Source organism: Pocillopora damicornis, chromosome 3, assembly GCF_964200805.1.
Source record: "Pocillopora damicornis chromosome 3, jaPocDami1.2, whole genome shotgun sequence".
NCBI classification, from domain to species: Eukaryota; Metazoa; Cnidaria; class Anthozoa; order Scleractinia; family Pocilloporidae; genus Pocillopora; species Pocillopora damicornis.
Window position 1 is genome coordinate 6,496,200 of NC_142672.1, and position 21,617 is coordinate 6,517,816.

The 21,617-nt window shown below is 36.2% G+C and overlaps 1 protein-coding gene and 1 long non-coding RNA gene across 19 annotated transcripts in view; one reads left to right on the top strand and one right to left on the bottom strand.

Annotated features, from left to right (window-relative positions):
• Positions 1–2,022: 2,022 nt before the first annotated feature.
• The window catches only part of LOC113675041 (putative G protein-coupled receptor No18), a 32,754-nt gene continuing 13,159 nt past the window's right edge, over positions 2,023–21,617 (top strand). For 2 of the 18 annotated variants that reach the window (XM_027191560.2, XM_027191567.2), the window contains exons 1-3: positions 5,208–5,359; positions 11,074–11,114; positions 18,443–18,499. The gene's annotated coding sequence lies outside the window, so the exon portion shown is untranslated. Of the gene's footprint in view, positions 2,069–5,207; positions 5,360–7,848; positions 8,005–8,931; positions 9,033–11,073; positions 11,115–12,647; positions 12,787–16,423; positions 16,557–18,442; positions 18,500–20,580; positions 20,940–21,617 lie in introns of those variants that run through there. The other 16 variants (XM_089200150.1, XM_089200153.1, XM_089200149.1 and 13 more) reach the window with 13 other exon arrangements.
• On the bottom strand, positions 4,224–7,723 carry LOC149048005 (uncharacterized). The gene is made up of 2 exons (XR_016184927.1): positions 7,399–7,723; positions 4,224–5,348 (listed from the first exon to the last, which is right to left on the bottom strand). It is a non-coding gene; the product is annotated as an uncharacterized LOC149048005 (long non-coding RNA).

Sequence of the window (21,617 nt, forward strand, 5' to 3'; positions counted from 1 at the left end):
TGACCCATGCGTCACGTTGAGGACCGACACCCTCCTAAACCTGTTAAAATAGCATGGTTAGGCTATCAACTAAAATCTAGATTCACCATTACATTCAAGTAAATTGTGTTGCAAACAATTTTTGCCTTAGTAAGAAAGAAAGTAATCTACACATTTTCATTACAGGATCACAATATGTAAAGGTATACCAAACTATATCCCAAACGCCATTACTTTAACCCCCCTCCCATGATCAGTGTACAGTACCAAGAAAGAAAAGAGGGTAACGTGCTGTACATCTGTAGAAGAGGCTTTGGAAGTGGCTCTGAGAATATCATTTGTCAATTACATGTCCTACACAATTGTTGAAGATTCAATAGATTCACCGAAAAAAACTAACGAGCGTCTTTTGCTACCTGATCTATATCTCATCGTTGTTTAGTATTATGCAAGAATTTGAGAAGCTTTTATGAACCACAAGATGTGCAACTGTGACAGATTTGCGTCATTATACCACAAACTTTAGGATTCGTCTGCCACATTATTAGAGGCTGGTTTTTACAAGCAGATGATGACTGTGTTATTAAGAGTACTCTGGTGTTATAGGTTTCAAATGTATTTGGAAATAATGTCAAGAATTAGGCATGTAGCATGTCATGCAAGGTAGGGTTTATCTTGAATTGACGGGAATGCTTTTTCGTGATCAACGTCAGCAATCTTATTTGTTTATTTACAATAAAAGCTTTCTCTCCGTTGGTACGCTGATAAGGAGATGAATGAAGCAATCATTATCAAAGCTCCCTTAACCAAGCCTTAAAATGTGGTCGCACCGCTGATACAGGTACAAGCAGATACAGGTACATGTAAAATAGGTTTTCTACCCATTACGTATAGCAATGATTGATTTTCACCTCTCGAGATTCCTAAAGTTGTTTATTCTGAGCTCTGAATAAATTTTTCTACTTTTGCCTCTGACTTAAAAGCAAATCCTGGGCTTTCAACCTGCATTATTTCTTTGTCCTGCCTTGGTAATGTACTCATCAATAAACCATGGTGCAGTGCATTTAATTTAGGAACGTGACATGCAAGAATTTAACAACTAGCTTTAGTTCAAGTTGACAGAGATAACTGTAGAGTTCATATCTTATTTAATAGAACGACTGTTTTGGCTTTTACATCAATATACCTCTCAGTCTAATTAATAAATATGTTTTGTAGCCACTGAGTGAGGAGGCTGACTTTCCAGTCCTGAACTTTAGAAGAGGTTTAGAAAAATAACACCTATTTTAGGCTAGGAAGACGTTGGTTAATGCGATAGAAGGCATAGACAAGTTCTATCATCTCTCTCAGGTAAGCTTCGTTGAACGAAACTGCAAGAAAGGTATTCTTCAGTATAAGGTTTTTAATGAATTCATTTAACCTGTAAATGTAGTTAAGAAATTATCTCGAGAGTCTTCGACATCAGGCTAGTCTAATCTGTTCTCAGTTTACATTACTTTCAAGGATAATGCGTTGATGAAACTCTAAAATAAAAATTCCAGTTGGAAGAGTTAGCTCTAAGATAAAAAGGACAAAAATTGCTGCAATTCATTACGTTTACGCGCCCCAAAAATGTCAGTAGTACCCATAAGTCTGACCCCCACATGAAAATCTTACCCCGATTCCCACCCTACGCGGGTGATAGCAGGCCGTTCGATTTGCATCTTTGATTTCTTTTGAAAAAAAAATCCTCATGATACCATGTTTATTGAGATTAGACTCGGTTATGTTTAAAACTATCCAAACTTTAATGGATAGAGCCGACTGGGTTTTACAGCTGTCGAAAGTTACAACACGCACTCACTAAATTGTTTTCCAATGCACTTTACGGCGAAAAACATTCCCAACTCATTTTATTCGTCAAAACAAAGCTGACCGCCAGTTAAAACATCCTCAGCGAACGACTTGAAATGAAAGGTATCTTCGATTTCTATCTGCTTTAATGTACACGTGTTGAATAATTTAACCACAAACAAAATCTGTTAAAATGTAGTAACTTTTCAGAATTCAACTGAGAGTCCTTGTTAGAAGCGGATCAAAGAGAGTAAAGGTAAGCGATGGGAAAAAACTGAACGCATTTTTTAGGGAATTGTTAAAGGTAATGATCAATTACTTTAGAAAGGGATAGACAGGAGTATTTTTCAAACAATGCTGGTGTTTGTAACAATACGGACAAAAATATTTAAAATAAATAATGTAGTAAAACTTAAACATAGAGCAAAATGAATAGTTTTTTTTAGATTATGTCTGTCTAAAAAGGACTGAAAGGGTCACACGTTTAAATTATGTCACCACTACGTGTTGCATGCAACTTCAATTTCGGGGCTGTCGATTTGCGACATTGAAAATGCACGACAACTTTGTTAGCTTCGATTTTATATGCAGGCATTGATAGTCGGGAAATCAAAAACATTTTAGTTGGGGTATTAATTATTCTTTTTTTCGCTTGTAAAACGACTACCACGAGGCGAAAGAAAATCAGTTCTCCTTTCGAAACGATCGAAGGCCTCACTAAATATATAGTTCCACAGTGCGCGCACCGACCAGCATTGAAGCGGCTTTAGTCGTTCTCGGCTTCAGTATTTTTAGCATATTGATGAGATATCCATTCTAAACAGATTCCCTATTCATTAACTAGAAAAAGCGTAGAAGTCACTTATCGCATCTGTTTGCGTGGAAGCAAGCCGCAGTCAAATAAAAGTGCTTTTTAATATGATAATGCACTAAAATGCGTAAGCACTGAGAAAAGGCATTTTTTTCATCTACTCACGTTGAAAATACATTTGTGTACTTGACACGTAAGCTTGTATGAAATATAGTATGCGCTATTAACATCGATACTATTTTAAATCGATATGAAAACTCGTTGCTTGCTTTACAAAGAAAACAAACCTTTCCACAATAGTCAACGAGCAACTCACATCATGTTAACCCAGAACCTATAGCTTTGTGAGAAATCTGCAACTAAATGATTATTAAACGCGTTAAAATGATTATTAAACGCGTTAAAGTAGCCGTATAGATAATCCTTCGAATGATGTACGTTAGGAGTGATAATGAGAGAAATCTAGCCATTACTAGCTTATGGAAACGTCTCTTGATGTTTATGTACGTTTCTCAGACGCGTATAAGCGTAGTAATATTTTCATACTGATATTGATCCAAATCTTTATGGAAAATCAATTCTTATCCATTCTGCTTGAAAGCGTGCGATAAAAATATAACTTTGGCTGATACAGTGAGTATTGTTTCACAAAAACTTATTTCGGAAGATTTCCCGAGCCATATTAGATAATTGTAAATTGTTAATGAAAATTTTTTCGCAACCTAATGATTATTTAAGTGTTAAATTGACCAATGTACCTGCAGATAATCCCTCGAATGATGTAATTTTGATTAACCAAACTATAAGATAACAGACCTCAATTTCTGACCATGTATTTCTACATATGATATAAGTAATACGATGGTTCATGGTCTGATGGTTCCCCATACCTTAGCGATCTTCATCTCCTTGAAGTGATCGACATTTATTTTCTCCTAACATGAACTATGCTTTAGCCATACGAATGTCTCTTTTTTTCCCCTTCACCTTTCTCGGCTAAAACAACCGCTAGCTTATACTGACAAAAGCGTCTTTCGCGTTTTTGTTTTACACTCCAAGAACAGAGTTGTGCCCTTTTGAAACGAGTCGTGCGCACGTATGTATCTGACAAGATCATTTCCCTAATACGGTTACTCGAATCCGATAAGTTTACTATTCATTCATGGTATGAGGTGATCCATTTACACCAATAAAAATAGGAGAGAAGTGCACCATAGAAGTGTTACAATCAAAGTCCTACGAAAGCGTACAACTCTGTTCAGCGAAATAAAAAGTGAAAAAATTAAAAATGGCTTATTATCTAAGTCACGCTAAAACCGTCGACGCGTTTGCGATGACAATAATAAACAATGACAATGTCAAAAGCATTAACAAGCGCGCGAGAAAACCTTTCTTATCTTGGTGTAGCTGAGCCGATGCAGGTCATACCATAGAATTAGCTACTTAGCGGGGATAAGAAGCGTTGCGGCTTTTTCTTTTTCATTTTTTACGAAAGTTAGAATTTTGTCTCTGCGTTAATATGGATATTAAAAGGATATCATTTCTTTTCTCCAACCTTCACTTCATAAGAGATAGATTTATGTATTCAAGCATATGAAAGTCATGAAAAAGGTTTATTTTCTAAGAATCTAAATCTAATCCTATCTTTGGTGGTAACATATATGTAATTTGCTTTCATCGTTTGACACCTGCTACACTTTTATTGGTTTTATTTCACATATCTACCATTCAGTCTTGAATTTAGTCTTACTATAATGCAAATTATGTTTGAAGTTGAACGTAAAGCTGATGTGGTCATCGTAGATAACAAAGATGTATCTCTAAACACCACCAACGGCGGGCCATAATTCCTACATAATTGAAAATATAAGCTTGTTTTGTATGAAATACAATCGCAAACATAAATAATTAGCTTGAAGTTGTCTGTTTCTACAGTAACTGACCGCTAAATCTCTTTATAAACCCCATCTTATGTCGTCATATTAGCGTTATTACTTCTAAATGAATCTTTTGTTTCAGATGAAAACAGAGCATGTTACACATTTTCCGCAGCAACCAAGATAAAATGAATTTATGCAAAGTGTATATTACTTTTCGATAAAAAAAACAAACCTGCGGGAAACTGTAAGAAAACGAGAAGACTGATGAAATGTTGGCCACATGTACAAGTTTCTTTCAAGCAAATTTTTTTTCTTTTGACGGATTGTCCTCTACAGATAAAAAAACGATTGAAGTTTTCTGGAACCTTCCAGTGCACTTAAAAACAGCCAGTTAATGAACGTTATTTTTGACAAGTCAAATAAGACGTCCGTCTTTACTCTTGTAATCATCAGTGCAAACTACAAATATCACAGACAATCGCGGTTCACTGCAGACATAGGACGTGCTAATTTGGTATCGAACGTCACAGGAAGTGAAAATAAAAAAAAGAATTGTTCTGAACAGCTGGATACTGCTAAGCTAACAAGATATAATCAATGCGAATGAAAACCGCATAAGACACTGACGTCACGTTGAGACGAAGAAGATCCTATTTGGCTGACCTTAAATAACAGTGGGAAGTAGGAAAGGAGGACTTCCTGGCTTTCAACGTTAGCGGGTAAAACTGACTTCAACAGTCCGATATTGTAAAGTATACCACATGTTCCAAATACTTGAGGCAACACCGGAGAAATATTTCAACTGAAGACGGTCTGTGTCGTAGGTCTGTGACGCAGCTGTGTCGCTAAACAAAAGGTAAATCATACACGCGATAGTTTTAATTCTAACTTAACCAAAAGCGAGCGACCTAAGAAAGTAAACGTTGAATGTTTACTGATTTATGTTGTGTCGCACAACTACAAGGCAAGGAAAATAATTTTTCCTTAGTGGTTCATCTCTATGCGTTAAGGGGCAGGCATTTTCAAGCACAAGGGTGCTCCCAAAACCATTGTTTGGGGTCAGTTTATATGAACGGTGTTTTAATTCCAAAAACCACTTAATGGCCTTACGAATACTCAAACTGTGGCGTGCCACATCACATTATAGTGGGAGATATTTTCGTCTTACTGGACATACCAGGCTCAGTACCCAGAGGTAACTATCGATAATAAAAGGGTTGAGTAGATAAATACTATCTACGTAATGCGATTGTATGCAAGTTCCTTGTATAGCAGTGAACTTGTAACCTGAACTTCGTAAGTTCGAGATCCACTTAGCGGTTTCTCTTTTAAAGCCCAATGTTCGTCTAAACTGGCAGTCTGAGAAAATGAATTAGTCTAATTGACTGAAAACTTGTTCCCGAGCACGCAATGCAACGCCATTCGGGGGACCTGGGACGGGACAGTGGAGAGGGTGGAGCTGGCAGGACAGGTTTTGCATCGTGCGCGAGTGCATTTGAAAACTTCAGGTTGGTCATTAGTTTGTAATGAACTTCTGACCAAAATATTGCCAATGTTTTTGTCGCTTTTGAATGAAATTGGTGGAGATCACGAAAAGATAGTACCTGTCTCTGAATCGTTTTGAAGTAATTTAAAGTTTTCAATAAGGATAGATTTAACTGCGTGGTTGTGAGGGTGAAATGCAAGAGTGAATGGAGTGCGATCGGTATTTTCCTTCTGTATCGTTTGTAGTGCTGACTGTCGATCAATTTTTTGGGCGCGGTGGTGGCCGACTTGAACGACAGAAACAGGATAACGACGTTTAACGAAAAACTGGCCCATTGCCTCTGATTTTTTGGAAAAATCAGAGTCGTCACTTCATAAACGACGAAGTCTGAGTAACTGCGAAAAAGGAATAGAATTCTTAACATGTGATGGATGCGAAGATGAATATAACAAGTAACTTGTGGGGTCAAGATAGTGTTCTTAAGCCCAGTGCGGACTGCAGTCAAAGACTCCGTTTTACGGTAAACGGCACAAGCATACTCAGAAAAAAAAGTTAAATTTCATTCAACAGGAGTCGGACCTTCAAGCTTTCGATAAGTACTTTGCATGCCACATCGTCGAGCTATGTTAGACTCGGGTGGGCGACGGTGATTATTAGACTTGGCTCATGTGACTTTCTTCTGCATTATGTTGTCACTTGAAGGATCTGAGTATTGATGCAACTGTTTGGCAAATGGCTAGCCAGGCGCGCGTAATTTAGACCAGCACGCGTGAGCGGAAGGCCACGCGTGTCTACCCTCTCGTGTGCTTGTTACTCGCTTTTTCTCGCCAAACATCTGCCACGAAAGATATTTGTGATGTGAAGGAAAATGAATTTGGTAGAACCTTAACCTGCTGATAAGAGTTAAAGGTCATCTTTTCTTTTTTTCTTTTGCTGATAAACGATATCGCAGAAATTGATAAACTCGGCCAAAAAAGGAAAAATAATTTAACCCATTCACAACGAGAGTTAAACCTTCCGACCTAAAAGTTACCATTTCATCGATACAAAAATTGCTGAAGCCAATTATATCGCTAGTATTCAAAAGAGAGTTCTTCACAGTTATTCGAGTGATCAAATCAACTTAAGTGGCTCTCAAGAATAAGTACTTCCTCTTCCAAAAGAGTACGGAAATGAAAAAAAAAAATAAAGCGTAGATACCGAGTGAAAAGTGTACTTAATTTATATGCGTGCGAAAGTAAATTTAGAACCAGTAAAACATAACAAACAAAAAGGAAAGGGATATCTATGTGAGAGTAGGTTAAATGGCTAATGGTAAAACACAAAAAGTCAGAGGTATTTTGATGCGAGTGTTTTTAAATTGGCTTATTTTTAAACAAATAACATCGACCAAAAACAAGGTAGCTTACTTGCTACTCTCTTCACCGGTTCTGGAGACTTGGGGACTCAACTCGAGCTTCGACGAGAGTCCCACGTCATCATGAAGACTATCTGATGCGTTTCCAGTCATCTTCAAGGAATTGACACCAGAAAAAAATATAAAGTAATACAGATGAAATCATAGAGTTTCGATATCTTTTTGCGCGCTGGGTGGGAGAAAGGCAAATTAAAGGTAACCTACCCAGGATGTTCTCTCATTTTATCCTCTTCGATGAGGACGATTCAATTAAAAAACGTCGCCGGTTTTAATTATAAGAAAACATGAGACAAGCGAGAACGCAAGGCTGTTAATTAACTTAAATTCGTTCAAGTTTGTTCCAGAATAACCATATATTCATATATATCCTAATTTCAATATGAATGCGGTGCCGGGTTGCCAGTACAAAGTTATTCTTCTTTTCAAAGCCAAGAATTGCAGTGTCCTATGTCAATATGGAAAAGAAATTTCCTTCTAAGAAAAGAAGGCACCTTTGCATTTGTCGTTAACATTTTACTTCTTGGCACTGAATCAGGGAAAACACGTAGTTCTGTTGAATGCCTTCCGAGTTGTCAAACCAAGTCTACTATTTATCAAGGTATGTAAGAAATCGTTCGAAATACTTCTTGTGCGGCAAACATAAAAAAAATGCGGTTTTTTTTATTTGCATGGAAACCAAAAAAGGTTAAAACAATCTTTCCATTCATATAATTTTATAACCGCTTGTTACACCTTTTACCGCCTCTGCAAAGTACTGAAAACAGACACTTAGGTCAAAAAAATAATATTCCACTAAAAATTCTTATTTCTTCCTATATTCAATGATGGAGCACCATCATAGCTTCTCAAGACTAAAACGAATTTAGTTCTTCTTAATAGTACAAACCAAAGGAAATAAATAGAATTTTGTAAAATATCATGACTTTAAAGGCCACAAATAATACAATCTGAGTTAATGAATTTAAGCAACGTGAATCACGTTTCGTATTCGCAAAGCTATGCGAAAAGACGACGTGATCAGAACATTCAGTAAATGTTATTTGTAGACATGTTTTTCGTAATATTTTAAAATTGAAGAATTCCAGGGTACCTCGTTAACGATAAATCAGAGGTTGTTGTTGGTATTTTTCTGCATGACAATGTTCGATGATTAAGGATAACACGATGGAAATTTCCCCTCTTCCGAAATTATTTTGTTGTCGGCACCTTTCATTAAATATGCGGTGAAAAACCTAAACAGCATACATTCCCTTTCGCCTTTCCATTGCGTTTTTGGCCCTCAAATTGAGAATGACTTGCAAAAATTTGCTCGCCTTACGCTAAAAGGCTTAAAAGAGGCAAATCCCTCTTAGAGACATGATGCGAAATGATTCATTCGTTTCGAGCAAAAACCATGTTTATGTCGTTAAGGATCTCCATTGTAGTTAATCAATAAAGGGTGACCGATCCTTGCATGAATATTTAAAAAATGGCAGACGAGTCAGCAGCTGAATTGAACCTCATTGTTTAAACAAGAGATAAATGTTGTACAAAAGGAAATTTCGCAGAAATTGATTTGTAGCAGACATTGTTAGAGCTGTAACATTCGGGACATTCACGGTCAAGACAATCTTCCTCGAAAATACGGTAAAGTACTAATAATTTATCTATCCACAATTAAAAACGAATATAAAGCAAAACTGACGCAAAATTTCAACATTTCTATGTAAATGACTAGGTTCTGACTTTCAGTCAGTGTTCATGGAAGTAGAATTTCTAGGTAATTACTCCTGGAGGCAGCAAGCACTACTGCAGACAACTTGTGTGCAGTAGAAATTCACATTTTGTTTGGAAATTTACAAAATAGGGAATCAACTATTTTGGCCGTTCTGATCAACCTTGATACGAAAAGGTTTCATGTTGGAAGGATTGAAAATCGTCACGAAATCTTTAAATCAAAATGAGGTAGTTTTTTTTTTTTTTTCGGCGCACATCAGAAGTATTACCTCTTAATTAAAAGGCCTTGATATTTGACTTGGTAAAAGATCGGAAAAACATGTGTAAATAAACAGGTCATTAATTTTCTGTCTTTCAAGTTCTCCCAGTGTACGCCACCATTAGTCATTTCATAACCTTCAAAATTTCCATCACAATCATCTGAAAGACATGTCCCTTGCTCTATTGTCAAAGTTTACAATAAAAATTTTCGTAATCTTTTCTTCCACTGGCTAGAAGGCTCTTGTCGTTGGACAATTAACCTAGGAAAGTAAATTTTAAGTGTCATGCTGTACTAAATAAATTCAGGATTTTCGCTAAAACGCAAATTGAAACAAAACGAACATGAAGTAGAGATTGCAGACGACCATCACATTTTCCATGCATTTTCGTGAACCGTCCGAAATTAATCGTGTGCCCATAAAGTTCAGATCATATAGCCAGAGTTTATTTTCTCCCACTTACCATCCTGAACGAGTAGTTTTTTTAATGACAAAAATGACATTAACATCCCATTTAAGGACTTCAAACGTTAAAAAATCTTATCATTTAATCGCCCCGGTAAACCGAAGTATTTATCGATCTGGAAAGATTATTCGCGAGCACAATTTGAGAAACAAAATAGCTCTTAAAGATAATGAACTAGGGGAGCATACAAACAGAATAAATTGCTCTGCCCTCACTTGAATCGAGTTTTAAAGAATTTCCATGTACCAATAAATCTTTTTAATATGCCTCGTTTATTATCAATAATAGCTCAACTACTCAACCCAAACAACAACTTGGCTTACGATTTCGAATACAGATCAGGAATAAGCGCGCTGTGCTAGAATTCTATTCACCACTACGAGGTTCTCCTGAGAGAACATTTCAACCTTTGCCACGTAATCTATAGTAATCTATCTATAGACGAAAGCATTGCACTGTATGTATCTACTAGTTTAGTTAGGTTTTCTTCTCGACTATGTAAAATTGCAGGTAAATTTTCATTCGCTTGGATTGCTCTGTCACGGTAAAGTGATCTCAAAAGGCAGTGAGATATAATTCGAGAGTAAAATTTCCTGTCCTTGCCTTCGAGTATGATTGATATCAGATATTACGCTTTTAAAAGGGCAAAATCTGAAATCGTTGAGTCATTTAAGTTGTTTGATAGATATTTTAAAATCCTTTTTCACACTATCACGAGCTGCGCTTGACATTTTCAAACAGAAAGTAATGGATAATTGCAACTTGAAAGGAAAGCAGGGTATGGAAATTCAATTTTGACAGCTTTCGCTTAATGTAATTAAAAAGTCTTCGTAAATGTAAGCAGTTGGGCCCAAGATTCTTATCTAGTGTTTTAGTCTTGAATAAAATGCTGAAATCAATTTAGTCTTCTTTAGAATATATGGATATGCATCTTCAGGTGAGAGGTCCCCACTCATATCCATTCTTCATAGTGCATGCCATGCAGTTACTTGTATGGTGATTGGGGTTTTTAGATCGATCCGACATCCTCCTTTTGCAAAATTCCTCATTTCTGTAGATCCATTTACTTCAGTATTTATGTCTTGATATTGTGGGGAGAAACTTACCACTGATTAGGTTAGGGAAGGAAAGGGTAAGAGCAAAAGTATCTCACCATAAGCATAAACTCAGTTGAAGGATGCAATCATGAAAAGTTCATTATAATTTTGTACTTTTGTGCTTCTAGACGTTGAGATTGTATGAGGAAGTCTGGATAAGATATCACCGGTAAGAAATAATAAAAAAAAACCCTGCAATAGCTGTTAAAACCCAAGAAATCGGCTTGCATGCACTCCTTGAAAATCAAGTACAAAGAGTTACACAATCGTATGAAAGAACCCATTAGAGGGGCAACGGCGTAATTAACACACTTTTAATGGGCGTATTTATTGAAAGAAAAGATTCATTAAAAGCTTAACGTAAAAGAGCTCTTAAACTGAAGAGGAAAAGACATTAAATTGTTTATTTTTAGAGGCGGAGAGCACCTTCGATAGGTAAGTTTGTGATAAAAAATCAGTTCATCAAGTTTTCAGTTCCAACTAAAAGAAAAAAAATTATTTTTCAAAATTAAAAATGTTCGTATGATACACAAAATTGAAAATTTAGAATAAAAAATGACATATATTTTTCAATCAAAATTTTGAATGTTATACTCCCGAACAAGACGGCATTTGTTACCGGTAGCCAACAAGCTGATCTCGATTTCTGAAGTTCCACTATTATAGATCACCCAGTCGGCTTACAAAAGGATTTCTTTCCGTGAACCCTCATGGCGGCCTATAGCTAAGATTGTCAAAAGAAGTCGAAAATCGGCAAACATTGACAACCGTTGGTAGTGCTGACCGCTAACCATGTACATTGGGATATATATCACTGACGTGTCTCCAACTTCAACAACGCACGTAGCTAACCACTTCAAACCTCTCTGAAAAACCGAATAGCTGTATTTGAATATCGTTAAAGAGAAACGCTTCCTTTTCAAACACGTCAAGAATGACTAAATTCGTTTCACTTGTCGCGGCTAAGAATTATTGATAAGTTGGTTTCAAGAATATTAAGCCCATGGTTGTACCAACGTGAAATTTGAAAGCATTGGCTCCATTAACCCCATAGGCACTCAATGTGGGATAAGTCAAAGTTACTCAATTTATACTGAAGATGTAATGCAAATAAACCAAAGCTTCCCGGAGTCATCTTGTAGGAAAATATGCATTCGAGGATTCGAACTAAAGTACCGTCGACACCATGGCTACTTTATTTACCTGACAACTATTATCTTTTCAGCGCGTCACTGAACAAAGGAACATGAAAAAAAAATTACCTTTGTGGCACGAAAGATGTGTTTTACGTAGAAGTTGACGAAAGCCGACAAATTTGCATTACTACACTGACACTCGATAACGCTGGGGTGAAAAGTTAGTATAGGTTGCTGGAAATGAGGCTTCCTCGGTGCAATTACCCTGAAATTTACGAGACATTAATTAAGCCCCTTACACCATTCGAAAGAAGTTTCACAGTAACCCCGCAATTAGTGGGCAGTGTCGGCATATAATTCCTTTAGAAAACATTTAAAAAAGCCAACCGCTTTTGAAAACTGAGACTCCGATTGGAAATGAGGGTTACTGCTTTGTTGCATGATGAAACAACGAGTTTCTGAAACACTGATGCAACTTGAATTGTCACTGAGGCTTCCTTAACGCTGACGCACGCGCAGTTTAACGTACCAACGTTTGCAGAGCACGCAAAGCGGAAATAAGAAGACAATTTCAAATTGCGTTGGCTCAAGAATCGGAGACATATCAACCTCTTATACAAACGGGTCCTCACTACTTTTACGTGCAGATGAACTAAGGTCTCAGAGATCACAAAGAAACCAAGTCCTAGATCTATCGACTGAGAGGTTTGTTAACAACAAAGAAATGTTCTCGTAATTGAGGTGAAAGTAGAAACTGGAAAAAATGGTTTTAATTTGCACTAATGAAAACCAATATCAATTTTATTAAAAAAAAAAAACGATGGGAGAAGGTATGCGCTAAAATGCAATTAAAAAAAAATAAAAGATGGTTACGTTCAATGTAAGGTTATATTCGTATATAAAATTCAACTACACACAAAAAAGAAAATTAACTTCATATGATTTGAGGTAAATTTTAATAGAGCTTTATTTCTATTCCTTTGTCTCTGCTTGTGCAAATTACCAATTGTCATCTTGTGTTAACAGCTGAAGTCAGAGTCTTAAGACTTTAAATTTTAATCATCTGTGGACTTCCTAATCTAACGCACTATTTGCTCAAAACATGAATACTATCAACTATAGCCTCAACTGTTTAGGTACACGACACGAAAAGAGCATCTTCATTGCTCGCAATTTTCGTTTTCGAATGATGCCGAAAACGCTTTTCGAAGTTTACGTCAGATCGTACACACAGTGGGACTCTCATAATACCTTCTCGATTCGTCAAAGCTTATTTCTATTTCCAAGCACTTGAACGAAGCATAATTAAATTCAAGTTCCGCTTCCGCTCTCATAGCAGGTTTTCAGGCAAAGTCGCTAAAATCATATGAGCTACCAAAGTAAACACGTTTTAATTGTGATTTTCCATAAAAGCTTTCTACTTCTTACAGATAAATATATGATAGGATTTTTCAGCCTTGCATTTTCGATCCATAAAGCGGGAAGAAATAAAGCTATAGGCTCTTCGGCAATAAAATGCTGCCCCTTCGATTTCCAAATCCATCTGTCTTTGTCTATCAGCTCAAAAACTATGCCTATACCTGTGTCAACGAAAAAGACGCGAAAACGCGGAATACGCTTTAAACTAGAATTGAAAATAGACAAACATTCGTATATCACGTTTACGCGTCTTGGTTACTTTTTATTGTAGTTTTAATCTAGTATGTAATTGCTGTGGCCGAGCATTCTTTACAAAACCAACTGCTCTGGGACTAAAGAAATTTTGATGAAATGAGAAAGATCAACATTCACGATTGGAAGAAAAGCACTGAGCAGAGGTTTCCAGGAGTCGAAATCAGTGTCAGAAATCCAGATGAACGATTCCTCTTAGTTTACATTCATGACATAACTCAAATCTGTGTCATTAGCTGTCGATGTTGGATAAATATTACTGCTTCAGTACCAAGTTAGCTATCTATTTAGCTATACAAAACTTGATACCTTTACGAGATAGACCTGTCGGCAATTTAGGGTACCTGTCATTCTTATGTACCTTCTATGCATGGTACATTGGTGGACAAGATTACTGCAAAACATGTGTAATCCGATCTTCTATAGCTTATGGAACTTGAGAGAGCACACCTATTGGCAGGTAAATGAAAGAGAGAGATCTGATTTCCTCGTGACTCCCAGTCCTACCACAGTTCAAAGGCTAAAAAAGAGTTCTCTTTGGAACCGAAAAAGGTGATTGGTATGGAAATTCTTTTTATGTCTGCTGCTCTAACTCACTGAAGTGCCTGTGCACCAGAATACCAGATTTTGGATAATTATTATTGCTTCAGTACCACGTTAGCTATCTACTAAGTTTTAAAAAACTTGATGCTTTTATGAGATAGACCTGTCGGCAATTTAGGGTACCTGTCATTCTTATGTCTAGATTCGAACTCCAGGTCCGGGCTGTAGAGGTAGATAAACGTAAGGTGAATGAAGGCGACTGAAAACTGCTAAGAAATTTCTTTCAACGTACTTGTCAAGATCCATAAAAGCAGCCCCACCCGAAAAAAAAATAAGTAAATAAATTTAAAAAAAAAAACCCATGCCAATGCCAACGATGTCTAAAATAAACCCGATCAAGGGTAGAAAGGCCTTCCTAAGCTGAATGTTGTTCATAACATTTTGAGTAGTGGAGAGAAAATCTCATGGTTTCTGGCCTACTCCTTCCGTATTTAAAAACAAAAAGAGTTTACTGACTAGAAGACCTTTCCACAAGAACGTAGGCGCTTTGTAGTGTTGCCCTTATTTACTAATTTAGGTCATGGAACAGCAGTAAGTACAAAGATAAGCAGAAAATGAATTTTTTCAACAGAAAAGCGATGAAATTAATTATTTACTTCTTTGTCAAAGATTAGAATGGCAAGGTTAAATAGATACCAAGGTTAATATGATAGCAAGATTACATTTACGTCGAACGTTTTCAAAGCGCTACACGGGAGGTAAATTTGAAAACAAAATAAAACGCTACTGCTGGGTATCACTAGCAGAATTTCGACAACGTCACTACGTCAAATCTAGAAAGAATAATGATATCTAGATAAGAATTAATAGCACAGGAACAGCGGCGAAGTCGAACCTGACATTAACTTTTGAAAAGTAATGCACCCTCTAGAAATTTCTCCCGCAGGGAAGTACCAGTTAAAAGAAAACTGCAGTATATATCACGTACAATTGCTCCGATACCGGTTATATTAATTACGTTAATTTTCTGTGACCATAAGGTTTGGAATTTTTTTTTTTGGTGCTCAACGCCCTTGAACTTCACAAAATCACACGGCCTATCTCTGAAACACATCTAACGAGACTACTGTAAGAAATAATCAAAGTATCTTAAGAACTCTGAACGTGAAAAAGTGCTTTTTAAAAACTTAAATTATTGTGTATCCTAGTAAGAATCTCGGAAGACATAATATTTTCCAAACAGAGAAGCTGGTTTTGAAGTGCAAGGCTAATGATTTACACAAGCAAAAAAAGCTTTCGAACTCGGTGAACAGGACAGAACAAGGCTTCAGACCACAAATCACTTAAATCTCCTGAAAACCAAAAAAGTAAACATGCATTGTTAACATCGACTTGCTTTGGTCTGATCGGCTCATCCGTTTGCCCATATACCGTAACGCAGTGCCTCTTTGATGCAAAGAAGTATATCAACGGCGATTGAATGTTCTCATGGGAGAATACTTATCATTATTTACCAAGCAAGTCCTTCGTACACTCAAATTAATCACACGTCAGATTTTGGGATACTCAGTTACGTTCGCCAAGTTTTTAACTGGACCGAGAATCTGTTAATTCTTCATTAAGATTAAAAACCGTTCCAAATTGCAAAGAAACTGAGGAAATAATTAAATACTTCTAGAGCCTTGTCCCTCTAAGCCAAAAGGGCTCCATATTTTGTATAACTCGGCTGAAACCACCATGAGTACAGTTTACTAACATGTTCAATTTTTCCTTTTGTCTTAGTTGTGTTAAATCCGCAGGGTTCCGCCCCTTTACACTGGCTCCATAAATATTTATTTAACTAAAAGTATAAATAGCTCAATTGAGGCAACAAAGTCGAGTGAGACTACGAGACAACAAACAAAATTTGGGAAAAAACACGCAGAAGTTACTTTTCGTGCGAAAACAGACAGTACATACCCCATTGAAGCTTCAGAGACTTAAAAGAAATTAACAGAACGGTTAAAAATATGGAAAGTAAAGATGAATATTCTTTCCTCACACTTAAAATGTTTATTGTTGAGTGATTGACTCAAAACTTTACCGTGACATTGTCGCAAAATGAACTAAACGTTATCTCCCTGCGGTTACTTCTCTTAAACTTAACTAAACAAAATGGTCACGAATTTCGTGTTCGCCTAGTTTAAATACCAACACCCTTACCCCTGTATAGAATATGCAAGGGATGGAAAGTAATTCAAGTTGAATATCTATCAGAAATGGTAAGTTTGTAAATCGGTAACTGTTCATTGTAGGAACAACATTTACATAGATATATGCAAAGCTAAGTAGAACAAGAAACTTAGATCTTCCTTGCCAGTTATCAATCGTTCAAAAATAGATTACGCAGTTGTCGCAAAATATGATTTATTAGCACACGGAGTTCCTTCCAATCCACATGGCACAATGGCATAAACAAGGAATTACTCTAGGGGTATTCAACGAACTTTTGATAGAGTTGTAGTACGCATTCTATGTTAGTCGTTACCGAAACGGGAAAGTCTTTACGGGTCCATTACCTGTGTTAGTTATATTGGAATCCGGTCACTTCGTTCTATGGAGAGATAATTCCAAGTCTGATTGTTCCACTTTCAAATCAATCGATAAATAGCTCGACGTCGATCGTTCTTCGAGTGTATTACGATTAAAGTCGGAACGATCGATGTATGTTGGTTTCACAATTGCTTACAACCGGCACTGAAGGATTACTGATCACAATGTTTTAGAAGATCGTACCTGTCAACTTAACAACACTGAAATTGCCTCGAAGAAAATGGCTTTTTGTGGTGTCTCGTTTTTTTCTTGGCGTTCACAAATATATTGTATTTTTTGAGAGAGCTTATTTTGTAACGAATTAAAAGCCTTGTTCTCCCACTGGGTTAAGGAAAATGCCACAATCCTAATATATAGCGAAGTTTTCGATGTTATTTTTTCGGTTTTCCTGAGACCAGCATTTCACGATCGAGAAAAAAAGATTTAGGCTATGTTTTACATGACGAGATTCGTGAAGTGGTCTTTTAACGACCTAGAAAATCGCCAACCGAAAAATATTTGCAGCGCTGGCAGAGATTTGTACAGAATGGCTCGGGTCACTGTAGTAGTTCAGCGAGAGTACGTGGTGACATGGCCAAACACTGTTTGGGTATTCCATGTTATTCCAAGCCCCTCAGATCTCAAAAGTAATTCTTCCTTACTAATATTGCAGCTATGCAGTCTCTCTCTGTAAATCAGTTAAGAGAATTTGCTGCAAATTGTGTTTGAACTGTGAGGAAATTAAGAGAGCTTAAAGGATCAAAGTGCAATATATACGTGTACTATGACACGTGTTTTCGATAGTTTTTGTTTTAACTCGATTTAGTTTGAGATCTGAGATCTCAAAATCATCACATTTCAAAAAAGAGCTCTATCGATATAAATGATAAGAGTTCCGAAATGTGCCAGGTAAAACCGCACTGCAATCTATTACGTGGAAATTGTAATAACAAAATTTGAAGAGTTTGAACTTTTTCAATTTTTCCCATCCTCCAAGAATTCCGACCCACTCTTCTCTCCCCTCCAGAACTGGTCAAAAATATTTATCAGATAGATGTAATGTCCACAAAGTAAAACAGAAACTGTAAGACGGAACACTTAAAAATTCATATCATGTCAGAATAAACAATCAAGATATTACTTATTTTGCAATCTCATGTAAGACATTTTCATTGTTCTACTGAAACTACGTAAAATTTATTAAGAAATTGTTACGATGAGTATATTGTTTCACACCCACTCTGGACTAGAACTTTTTAAGTTAGGGTCTCAAAATATACAATACGTTGTTTTCCTTCAAATAAAGTTTGTATTCAAAACGATGCATAAGAAAATAATGCATCATAACATGTACTAATTAATCCACGAATGTCACTTGGCAGCAAAACGCTATTGCAAGTCGAAAAAACATAATTGTAATTTCTCTTGCAATAGCAACAAAGACATATTTTTTAGATTTGAAAAAGCTGGTAGGGAGTCTTTCAAACTCACCTATGAGGTTCTCCTACGAGGGGAATGAGATATAAAACGCCCTGTCATGATTCATTATTCATGTCATGCCTTGTGTTTTTACTAGGTAATTCGCAAGTAACCGCGACCGAACCACAGGGAAAGGAAATCATATTTGAAAAAGGTGAGTGCATCTCCCAAAAAAACTCCAAAATTATCTAAAAATTTTATGTTGAAGGCATCGAATACAAATACAATATTTAAGGACGCAGTTAGTTTTCTTTCTAACTTTGAGAGTAAAGTTAATTTCTTGGTCTATGATTATTTCAAACGGCTTTCAATGATTAATTGACAATTGTAGGGAATACCTATAACCGTGAACTCCTGCTATAACCTAAAAACCTTGAATGCCAGATTTTGGATTTCATCGAGGGATACTTGACGTTTCAGGGCAGTGTCAAATTAAGTGATTATGAAGTTTGAAACTCTGAGAAAATTTCATTAAACAATGAAAGATAGCTGAAATTTGCATATGATATTAGACCAAGATTTGATCGCACGATCGAAAATAAAAGGATTAAAATGGAAGGTATTCATATTTTCGTCCTGTGAACGTTTAAAACGCAAAAAGAAATAATAAATTTTAAAAAAATTGTGTGCCTTATGTTCTCGTTTTAATTAAGATAAAATTTGTCCTTGTTTTTAAATGATAACAAAATAGAACAAAATTTATTTCGATTACAATTTTAAACGAAATATAGTACATGAGTAAATTAAACTGTAAAAAAGCTGACGAAACGACACTCTGAGTTTTGAAAATGTTTTGTGAATACAGAGAATTCTGAAGCAGTGTTCAATAATACGTCAAATTTCCATTTCGGCAAATCTGATTGACGGACTGCAATGATACGTCAATACTAAACGTCAGTTTGAGCATTACATTTGCTCAACTTCATTCAACAAATTATGTTTCCTCGCTTGAACTAAACATAATAACTTGTTCGTATCGCTGTCTTTAAAAACTGTCGAAGCCTCCTGTTGCTACAAAGCTTGACGAAAGAGGCCTGTCTTGACTAAATCAAACAAGAAAAAAATGTTGTTTTCCAAAAAAATTGCTTGAAATGAAGGAAGATTAAAATCTATATTTAACCTTTGCAAACGTAAGTTGAATCAAGGCAGGGTAACAAAGATTTAAATGTTAGATAACTTGCCAACTTTTTAATCTAGATTTTGATTGTGCTTGCCAAGAAGACATAACATTTTCATTTGGAACTATACAAAAGCATTGTCTAAATACGGCCTCTTTTCTTTTATATTTCATTTTATTTCAACCCACTGTCCACTGATATGTATGTATATGTCTTTGATTATCAAGACCACATTCGTGTACTGTACGCAAGAAGTACACTAGCCCGTAGTGAGGTACATTGTGAGCAAGTTAACTTTACTGTATTCGATGTACTCACATTTTTGGTCACCACTCTTTCTACGTAAATTTCTGCGGTTCTTTCATCTGGCTCAACTAATTTCCAAAGTTCAATTTTAACTAAACTGACTGATCGATCTTATTTCACACCTAGTTTCTACAATCTAATGATAAGAAGGATTTATGAAACCATTTGAATTATTAATTGAAGTAGGGGATCTGAAATAAACATCACAAAAACTCATTGAATTGTTACGCATTTTACTCCTCACCTTGAGAAATTCCCTATAAGGATCAGAGTTAAGCAGGTTTTTTCGATTGTTCTTTTCGTATTTTTCTTGCAAAAAATGCTCGGGAATGCCAGGTCATGTCGTTTATCGGGAGTAACACCTGAATGGATACTTAGTTTTCGATAAGGGAGAGTGAAAGTAAAAGAAAAAACTAAGGGGCTATAAGCCTGGGCATAAGTTTCTTCATCTTCATCTTCCCTTTCTTAGAACACTCATTGACAATCTGACCACCCAGTAAGTTTTTCGTTTCCGCTGAGGAAAAAGCAATTTTCTCATCATATGAATAATTGCAAATTGGGGCGAAGATAACTGAAAAATAGAGAAAAAGGCTGTGCAATTTGCAGCCCAATTTCAACCATGCTAGTTTTATTTCTTAATATCACAAACCTGCAATTTTCTAAAGGGGCAATATACATGGAAACTTATTGATATTAAAAAGATCAAATACTCACAACTACATTCGTTGGACAGATTCTTTTCAACCTTACTTGATATTGCAAATTACTCTAGATTAACTTAAGTATTGAAATAAATTCGGTAATTTTTTTTGATCTTCAATGAAAGTTAGCGATCTCCACGCCAAAGGTGATCGGTGGTTGTTTCAATGAAATTCTAGGCGGCGTTCGCACAGATTACGGCGATTCCAAAACGTTTTGGTTCTACTTTAATTCAGTTTGGCACCAATGGAAAGGATGTTTGGGTGATTCACTTCACCCACTAGAGCAACAACACTTGATATGCAAATTATCAGATGGAATCTAAGGAATTTCCTTGAAACCTTATGACGCACAGATAAAAGTTCCACAACATATAAAGAAAGCTCTGGATAACTTACGCTGGAGCGGATTTGAATCAGTAAAACAAAAAGCTTAAGTTGAGGGCAGATGCAGAACACCATATTTGAACTGGTAAGGATCTGCTTGAGAGGTTTCATTGTAACGGTATTTAGATTTTCGTATAAGTGAGATATGAGGTGGAAACGTGATGGATTCTAAAAAACTTCCTTTTAAATGTACAGTGTATTTCATTTGAAGGTGCCTTCGTGTCTTATAGTGTGAAATGCCCCTAATGATGTCTACACGTCATGTTGGATTTAATCCCATGCTTTCAAGGGGCAAATCGCACGCAACATGCTTAAGAAGGCCATTGCGAGAAACGTAAATGAAAGCGAAACAAGCCTCACGGCATTTACAAAAGATCACTGCTGTTGAATTAAGACACTCCTTAACAGATAACCTTTTAGCGAGATATCAAACAAACTACAAAAGGATCCTAAACACTCCAGCTGAGATGCATTAGCTCTTAAGTTAAATTACTAATTTCAAGAATGTGTTAAAGTTTGTCTCGACAACGCCAAAAGACAGGTCAACAGAGCTTAGCACCCGCACATAGATGGAAATGTGAAGCGAGAAAATTTCTTTCTTAATCACGTCTTGTGATCCACGATACATAACAGAAATACATTTTTTCCATGCTTCGTTAGCACGAAAACAGTCTCAATATTTCATTGAAGCAATACGTGAAAAGCAATCAGTTGTATCTTCATTGTTGAGCCACAAAAAAGAATACAAAAGTACATTGCGGTT